This window comes from Dama dama, unplaced genomic scaffold (genome assembly GCF_033118175.1).
Source record: "Dama dama isolate Ldn47 unplaced genomic scaffold, ASM3311817v1 ptg000088l, whole genome shotgun sequence".
Lineage (NCBI taxonomy): Eukaryota > Metazoa > Chordata > Mammalia > Artiodactyla > Cervidae > Dama > Dama dama.
The window spans coordinates 6740584-6748489 of record NW_026870905.1 but is presented as its reverse complement, the minus strand read 5'-3'; positions in this window follow the sequence as shown (position 1 = coordinate 6748489).

Genomic DNA, 7906 nt, shown 5'->3' with positions numbered 1-7906 from the left:
AAAGGCTTCAAAAAGTGTCAAAAATGAGATGTGCATGAAACGGTCAGAAAAATAGGAGGAGCATGAAACGGTGTTCAAAAACATGAAGAGCCTGAAAAGGTGTGAAAAATATGAAGAGCCTCAAAAAATGTCAAAAATATGAGGAATATGAAACGGTCTGAAAAATAGGAGGATCATAAAGCGGTGTTGAAAAACATGAAGAGCCTGAAAATGGTGTGAAAAATATGAAGAGCTTCAAAAGGAGTCAAAAATGAAATGTGCATGAAACGGTCTGAAAAATATGAGGAGCATGAAGTGGTTGTGAAAAACATGAAAAGCCTGAAAATGTGTGCAAAATACTAAGAGCTTCAAAAGGTGTGAAATACATGAGGAGCATGAAATGGTCTGAGAAATAGGAGGAGCATGAAGCGGTGTTCAAAAACATGTAGAGACTGAAAAGGTGTGAAAAATGTGAAGAGCTTCAAAAGGAGTCAAAAATGAAATGTGCATGAAACGGTCTGAAAAATATGAGGAGCATGAAGTGGTTGTGAAAAACATGAAATGCCTGAAAATGTGTGCAAAATACTAAGAGCTTCAAAAGGTGTGAAATACATGAGGAGCACGAAACGGTCTGAAAAATAGGAGGAGCATGAACCGGTGTTCAAATACATGAAAAGCCTGAAATGGTGTGAAAAATATGAAGAGCTTCAAAAATATGAAAAATATGAAGAGCTTCAAAAGGTGTGAAAAATATGAAGAGCTTCAAAAGGTGTCAAAAATATGAGAAACATGAAACGGTCTGAAAAATTGGAGGAGCATGAAGCGGTGTTCAAAAACATGAAGAGCCTGAAAAGGTGTGAAAAATATGAAGAGCTTCAAAAGGTGTCAAAAATATGAGGAGCATGAAATGGTCTAAAAAATCGGAGGAGCATGAAATGGTGTTCAAATACATGAAGAGACTGAAAAGGTGTGAAAAACATGAAGAGCTTCAAATGGTGTGAAAAATATGAGGAGCATGAAACGGTCTGAAAAATAGGAGGAGCAAGAAGGTGTGCTCAAAAACATGAAGAGCCTGAAAAAGTGTGAAAAATATGAAGAGCTTCAAAAATATGAAAAATATGAAGAGCTTCAAAAGGTGTGAAAAATATGAGGAGCATGAAACGGTCTGAAAAATATGAGGAGCATGAAGCGCTGTTCAAAAACATGAAGAGCCTAAAAGGTGTGAAAAATATGAAGAGATTCAAAAGGTTTCAAAAATATGAGGAGCATGAAACGGCCGCAAAAATAGGAGGAGCATGAATCGGTGATGAAAAACATGGAGAGCCTGAAAAGGTGTGAAAAATATGAAGAGCTTCAAAAGGTTTCAAAATGTGTGGAGCATGAAACGGTCTGAAAAATAGGAGGAGCATGAAGCGGTGTTGAAAAACATGAAGAGCCTGAAAAGGTGTGAAAAATATGAAGAGCTTGAAAAGGTGTGAAAAATATGAAGAACTTCAAAAGGTGTGAAACATATGAAGAGCTTCAAAACGTGTGAAATACATGAGGAGCATGAAACTCTCTGAAAAATAGAAGGAGCAAGAAGTGGTGTTCAAAAACATGAAGAGCCTGAAAAGGTGTGAAAAATATGAAAAGCTTCAAAAGGTGTCAAATATATGAGGAGCATGAAACGGGCTGAAAAATAGGAGAAGCATGAAGTGGTGTTGAAAAACATGAAGATCCTGAAAAGGTGTGAAAAATATGAAGAGCTTCAAAAGTGTGAAATACATGACGAGCATGAAATGGCCTGAAAAATACGAGGAACATGAAACGGTGTTCAAAAACATGAAGAGCCTGAACAGGTGTGAACAATATGAAGAGCTTCAAAAGGTGTCAAAAATATGAGAAGCATGAAACTGTCTGAATAATAGGAGGAGCATGAAGCGGTGTTCAAAAACATGAAGAGTCTGAAAAGTTGTGAAAATATGAAGAGCTTCAAAAGATATGAAAATATGAGGAGCAGGATACAGTTTTAAAAATAGGAGGAGCATGAAGCGGTGTTGAAAAACATGAAGAGCCTGAAAACGTGTGAAAATATGAAGAGCTTCAAAAATATGAAAAATATGAAGAGCTTCAAAGGGTGAGAAAAATATGAAGAGCTTCAAAAGGTGTCAAAAATATGAGGAGCATGAAACGGTCTGAAAAATAGGCGGAGCATGAAGCGATGTTGAAAAACATGAAGAGCCTGAAAAGGTGTGAAAAATATGAAGAGCTTCAAAAGGTATGAAAAATATGAGGAGCATGATACAGTTTTAAAAATAGGAGGAGCATGAAGCGGTGTTGAAAAACATGAAGAGCCTGAAAACGTGTGAAAATATGAAGAGCTTCAAAAATATGAAAAATATGAAGAGCTTCAAAGGGTGAGAAAAATATGAAGAGCTTCAAAAGGTGTCAAAAATATGAGGAGCATGAAACGTTCTGAAAAATAGGAGGAGCATGAAACGGTGTTGAAATACATGAAGAGCCTGAAAATGTGTGAAAAACATGAAGAGCTTAAAAAGGTGTCAAAAATATGACTAGCATGAAACGGTCTGAAAAAGAAGAGGAGCATGAAGCGGTGTTGAAAAACATGAAGAGCCTGAAAAGGTGTGAAAAATATGAAGAGCTTCTAAAGGTGTCAAAAATATGAGGAGCATGAAACGGTCTTAAAAATACGAGGAGCATGCAGTGGTGTTGAAAAACATGAAGAGCCTGAAAAGTTGTGAAAAATATGCATAGCTTCAAAAGGTGTCAAAAATTAGATGAGCATGAAACGGTCTGAAAAATTGGAGGAGCAAGAAGTACTGTTTAAAAAAATGAAGAGCCTGAAAGGGTGTGAAAAATATGAAGAGCTTCAAAAGATGTCAAAAATATGAGGAGCATGAAACGGTCTGAAAAATAGGAGGAGCATGAAACGGAGTTCAAAAACATGAAGAGCCTGAGAAGGTGTGAAAAATATGAAGAGTTTCAAAAGGTGTCAAAAATAGGAGGAGCATGAAACAGTCTGAAACATAGTAGGAGCATGAAGCGGTGTTGAAAAACATGAAGAGCCAGAAAAGGTGTGAAAAATATGAAGAGCCTGAAAAGGTGTGAAAAATATGTAGAGCTTTAAAAGGTGTCAAAAATATGAGGAGCATGAAACAGTTTGAAAAATAGTAGGAGCATGAAGCGGTGATGAAAACATGAAGAGCCGGAAAAGGTCTGAAAAATATGAAGAGCTTCAAAAGGTGTCAAAAATATGAGGAGCATGTAACGGTCTGAATAATAGGAGGAGCATGAAGCGGTGTTCATTAACATGGAGACCCTGAAAAGGTGTGAAAAATATGAAGAACTTCAAAAGGTGTGAAAAATATGAAGGGCTTCAAAATGTGTCAAAAAGAGATGAGCATGAAACGGTCTGAAAATTAGGAGGATCATAAAGCGGTGTTGAAAAACATGAAGAGCCTGAAAATGGTGTGAAAAATATCAAGAGCTTCAAAAGATGTCAAAAATGAGATGTGCATGAAACGGTCTGAAAAATAGGAGGAGCATGAAACGGTGTTCAAAAACATGAAGAGCCTGAAAAGGTGTGAAAAATATGAAGAGCCTCAAAAAATGTCAAAAATATGAGGAATATGAAACGGTCTGAAAAATAGGAGGATCATAAAGTGGTGTTGAAAAACATGAAGAGCCTGAAAATGGTGTGAAAAATATGAAGAGCTTCAAAAGGAGTAAAAAATGAAATGTGCATGAAACTGTCTGAAAAATATGAGGAGCATGAAGTGGTTGTGAAAAACATGAAAAGCCTGAAAATGTGTGCAAAATATGAAGAGCTTCAAAAGGTGTGAAATACATGAGGAGCATGAAATGATCTGAGAAATAGGAGGAGTATGAAGCGGTGTTCAAAAACATGTAGAGACTGAAAAGGTGTGAAAATTATGAAGAGCTTCAAAAGGAGTGAAAAATAGGAGGAGCATGAAACGGTCTGAAAAATAGGAGGAGCATGAACCGGTGTTCAAATACATGAAAAGCCTGAAAAGGTGTGAAAAATATGAAGAGCTTCAAAAATATGAAAAATATGAAGAGCTTCAAAAGGTGTGAAAAATATGAAGAGCTTCAAAAGGTGTCAAAAATATGAGAAACATGAAACGGTCTGAAAAATAGGAGGAGCATGAAGCGGTGTTGAAAAAAATGAAGAGCCTTAAAATGTGTGAAATATATGAAGAGCTTCAAAAGCTGTGAAATACATGAGGAGCATGAAACGGGCTGAAAAATAGGAGGAGCATGAAGCGGTGTGGCAAAACATGAAGAGCCTGAAAAGGTGTGAAAGAAATGAAGAATTTCTAAAGGTGTCAAAAATATGAGGAGCATGAAAACGTCTGAAAAATAGGAGGAGCATGAAGTTGTGTTGAAAAACATTAAGAGCCTGAAAGGGTGTGAAAAATATGAAGAGCTTCAAAAGGTGTCAAAAATATGAGGAGCATGAAACGGTCTGAAAAATAGGCGGAGCATGAAGCGGTGTTCAAAAACATGAAGAGCCTGAAAATGGTGTAAAAAATATGAAGAACTTCAAAAGGTGTGAAAAATATGAAGAGCTTCAAAAGGTGTCAAAAATATGAGGAACATGAAACGGTCTGAAAAATTGGAGGAGCATGAAGCCGTGTTCAAAAACATGAACAGCCTGAAAATGTGTGAAAAATATGAAGAGCCTGAAAAGGTGTGAAAAATATGAAGTACTTCAAAAGGTGTCAAATATATGAGGAGCATGAAACGGTCTGAAAAATAGGAGGGTCATAAAGCGGTGTTGAAAAATATGAAGAGCCTGAAAATGGTGTGAAAAATATCAAAGGCTTCAAAAAGTGTCAAAAATGAGATGTGCATGAAACGGTCAGAAAAATAGGAGGAGCATGAAACGGTGTTCAAAAACATGAAGAGCCTGAAAAGGTGTGAAAAATATGAAGAGCCTCAAAAAATGTCAAAAATATGAGGAATATGAAACGGTCTGAAAAATAGGAGGATCATAAAGCGGTGTTGAAAAACATGAAGAGCCTGAAAATGGTGTGAAAAATATGAAGAGCTTCAAAAGGAGTCAAAAATGAAATGTGCATGAAACGGTCTGAAAAATATGAGGAGCATGAAGTGGTTGTGAAAAACATGAAAAGCCTGAAAATGTGTGCAAAATACTAAGAGCTTCAAAAGGTGTGAAATACATGAGGAGCATGAAATGGTCTGAGAAATAGGAGGAGCATGAAGCGGTGTTCAAAAACATGTAGAGACTGAAAAGGTGTGAAAAATGTGAAGAGCTTCAAAAGGAGTCAAAAATGAAATGTGCATGAAACGGTCTGAAAAATATGAGGAGCATGAAGTGGTTGTGAAAAACATGAAATGCCTGAAAATGTGTGCAAAATACTAAGAGCTTCAAAAGGTGTGAAATACATGAGGAGCACGAAACGGTCTGAAAAATAGGAGGAGCATGAACCGGTGTTCAAATACATGAAAAGCCTGAAATGGTGTGAAAAATATGAAGAGCTTCAAAAATATGAAAAATATGAAGAGCTTCAAAAGGTGTGAAAAATATGAAGAGCTTCAAAAGGTGTCAAAAATATGAGAAACATGAAACGGTCTGAAAAATTGGAGGAGCATGAAGCGGTGTTCAAAAACATGAAGAGCCTGAAAAGGTGTGAAAAATATGAAGAGCTTCAAAAGGTGTCAAAAATATGAGGAGCATGAAATGGTCTAAAAAATCGGAGGAGCATGAAATGGTGTTCAAATACATGAAGAGACTGAAAAGGTGTGAAAAACATGAAGAGCTTCAAATGGTGTGAAAAATATGAGGAGCATGAAACGGTCTGAAAAATAGGAGGAGCAAGAAGCTGTGCTCAAAAACATGAAGAGCCTGAAAAAGTGTGAAAAATATGAAGAGCTTCAAAAATATGAAAAATATGAAGAGCTTCAAAAGGTGTGAAAAATATGAGGAGCATGAAACGGTCTGAAAAATATGAGGAGCATGAAGCGCTGTTCAAAAACATGAAGAGCCTAAAAGGTGTGAAAAATATGAAGAGATTCAAAAGGGTTCAAAAATATGAGGAGCATGAAACGGCCGCAAAAATAGGAGGAGCATGAATCGGTGATGAAAAACATGGAGAGCCTGAAAAGGTGTGAAAAATATGAAGAGCTTCAAAAGGTTTCAAAATGTGTGGAGCATGAAACGGTCTGAAAAATAGGAGGAGCATGAAGCGGTGTTGAAAAACATGAAGAGCCTGAAAAGGTGTGAAAAATATGAAGAGCTTGAAAAGGTGTGAAAAATATGAAGAACTTCAAAAGGTGTGAAACATATGAAGAGCTTCAAAACGTGTGAAATACATGAGGAGCATGAAACTCTCTGAAAAATAGAAGGAGCAAGAAGTGGTGTTCAAAAACATGAAGAGCCTGAAAAGGTGTGAAAAATATGAAAAGCTTCAAAAGGTGTCAAATATATGAGGAGCATGAAACGGGCTGAAAAATAGGAGAAGCATGAAGTGGTGTTGAAAAACATGAAGATCCTGAAAAGGTGTGAAAAATATGAAGAGCTTCAAAAGTGTGAAATACATGACGAGCATGAAATGGCCTGAAAAATACGAGGAACATGAAACGGTGTTCAAAAACATGAAGAGCCTGAACAGGTGTGAACAATATGAAGAGCTTCAAAAGGTGTCAAAAATATGAGAAGCATGAAACTGTCTGAATAATAGGAGGAGCATGAAGCGGTGTTGAAAAACATGAAGAGCCTGAAAACGTGTGAAAATATGAAGAGCTTCAAAAATATGAAAAATATGAAGAGCTTCAAAGGGTGAGAAAAATATGAAGAGCTTCAAAAGGTGTCAAAAATATGAGGAGCATGAAACGGTCTGAAAATTAGGCGGAGCATGAAGCGATGTTGAAAAACATGAAGAGCCTGAAAAGGTGTGAAAAATATGAAGAGCTTCAAAAGGTATGAAAAATATGAGGAGCATGATACAGTTTTAAAAATAGGAGGAGCATGAAGCGGTGTTGAAAAACATGAAGAGCCTGAAAACGTGTGAAAATATGAAGAGCTTCAAAAATATGAAAAATATGAAGAGCTTCAAAGGGTGAGAAAAATATGAAGAGCTTCAAAAGGTGTCAAAAATATGAGGAGCATGAAACGTTCTGAAAAATAGGAGGAGCATGAAACGGTGTTGAAATACATGAAGAGCCTGAAAATGTGTGAAAAACATGAAGAGCTTAAAAAGGTGTCAAAAATATGACTAGCATGAAACGGTCTGAAAAAGAAGAGGAGCATGAAGCGGTGTTGAAAAACATGAAGAGCCTGAAAAGGTGTGAAAAATATGAAGAGCTTCTAAAGGTGTCAAAAATATGAGGAGCATGAAACGGTCTTAAAAATACGAGGAGCATGCAGTGGTGTTGAAAAACATGAAGAGCCTGAAAAGTTGTGAAAAATATGCATAGCTTCAAAAGGTGTCAAAAATTAGATGAGCATGAAACGGTCTGAAAAATTGGAGGAGCAAGAAGTACTGTTTAAAAAAATGAAGAGCCTGAAAGGGTGTGAAAAATATGAAAAGCTTCAAAAGGTGTCAAATATATGAGGAGCATGAAACGGGCTGAAAAATAGGAGAAGCATGAAGTGGTGTTGAAAAACATGAAGATCCTGAAAAGGTGTGAAAAATATGAAGAGCTTCAAAAGTGTGAAATACATGACGAGCATGAAATGGCCTGAAAAATACGAGGAACATGAAACGGTGTTCAAAAACATGAAGAGCCTGAACAGGTGTGAACAATATGAAGAGCTTCAAAAGGTGTCAAAAATATGAGAAGCATGAAACTGTCTGAATAATAGGAGGAGCATGAAGCGGTGTTGAAAAACATGAAGAGCCTGAAAACGTGTGAAAATATGAAGAGCTTCAAAAATATGAAA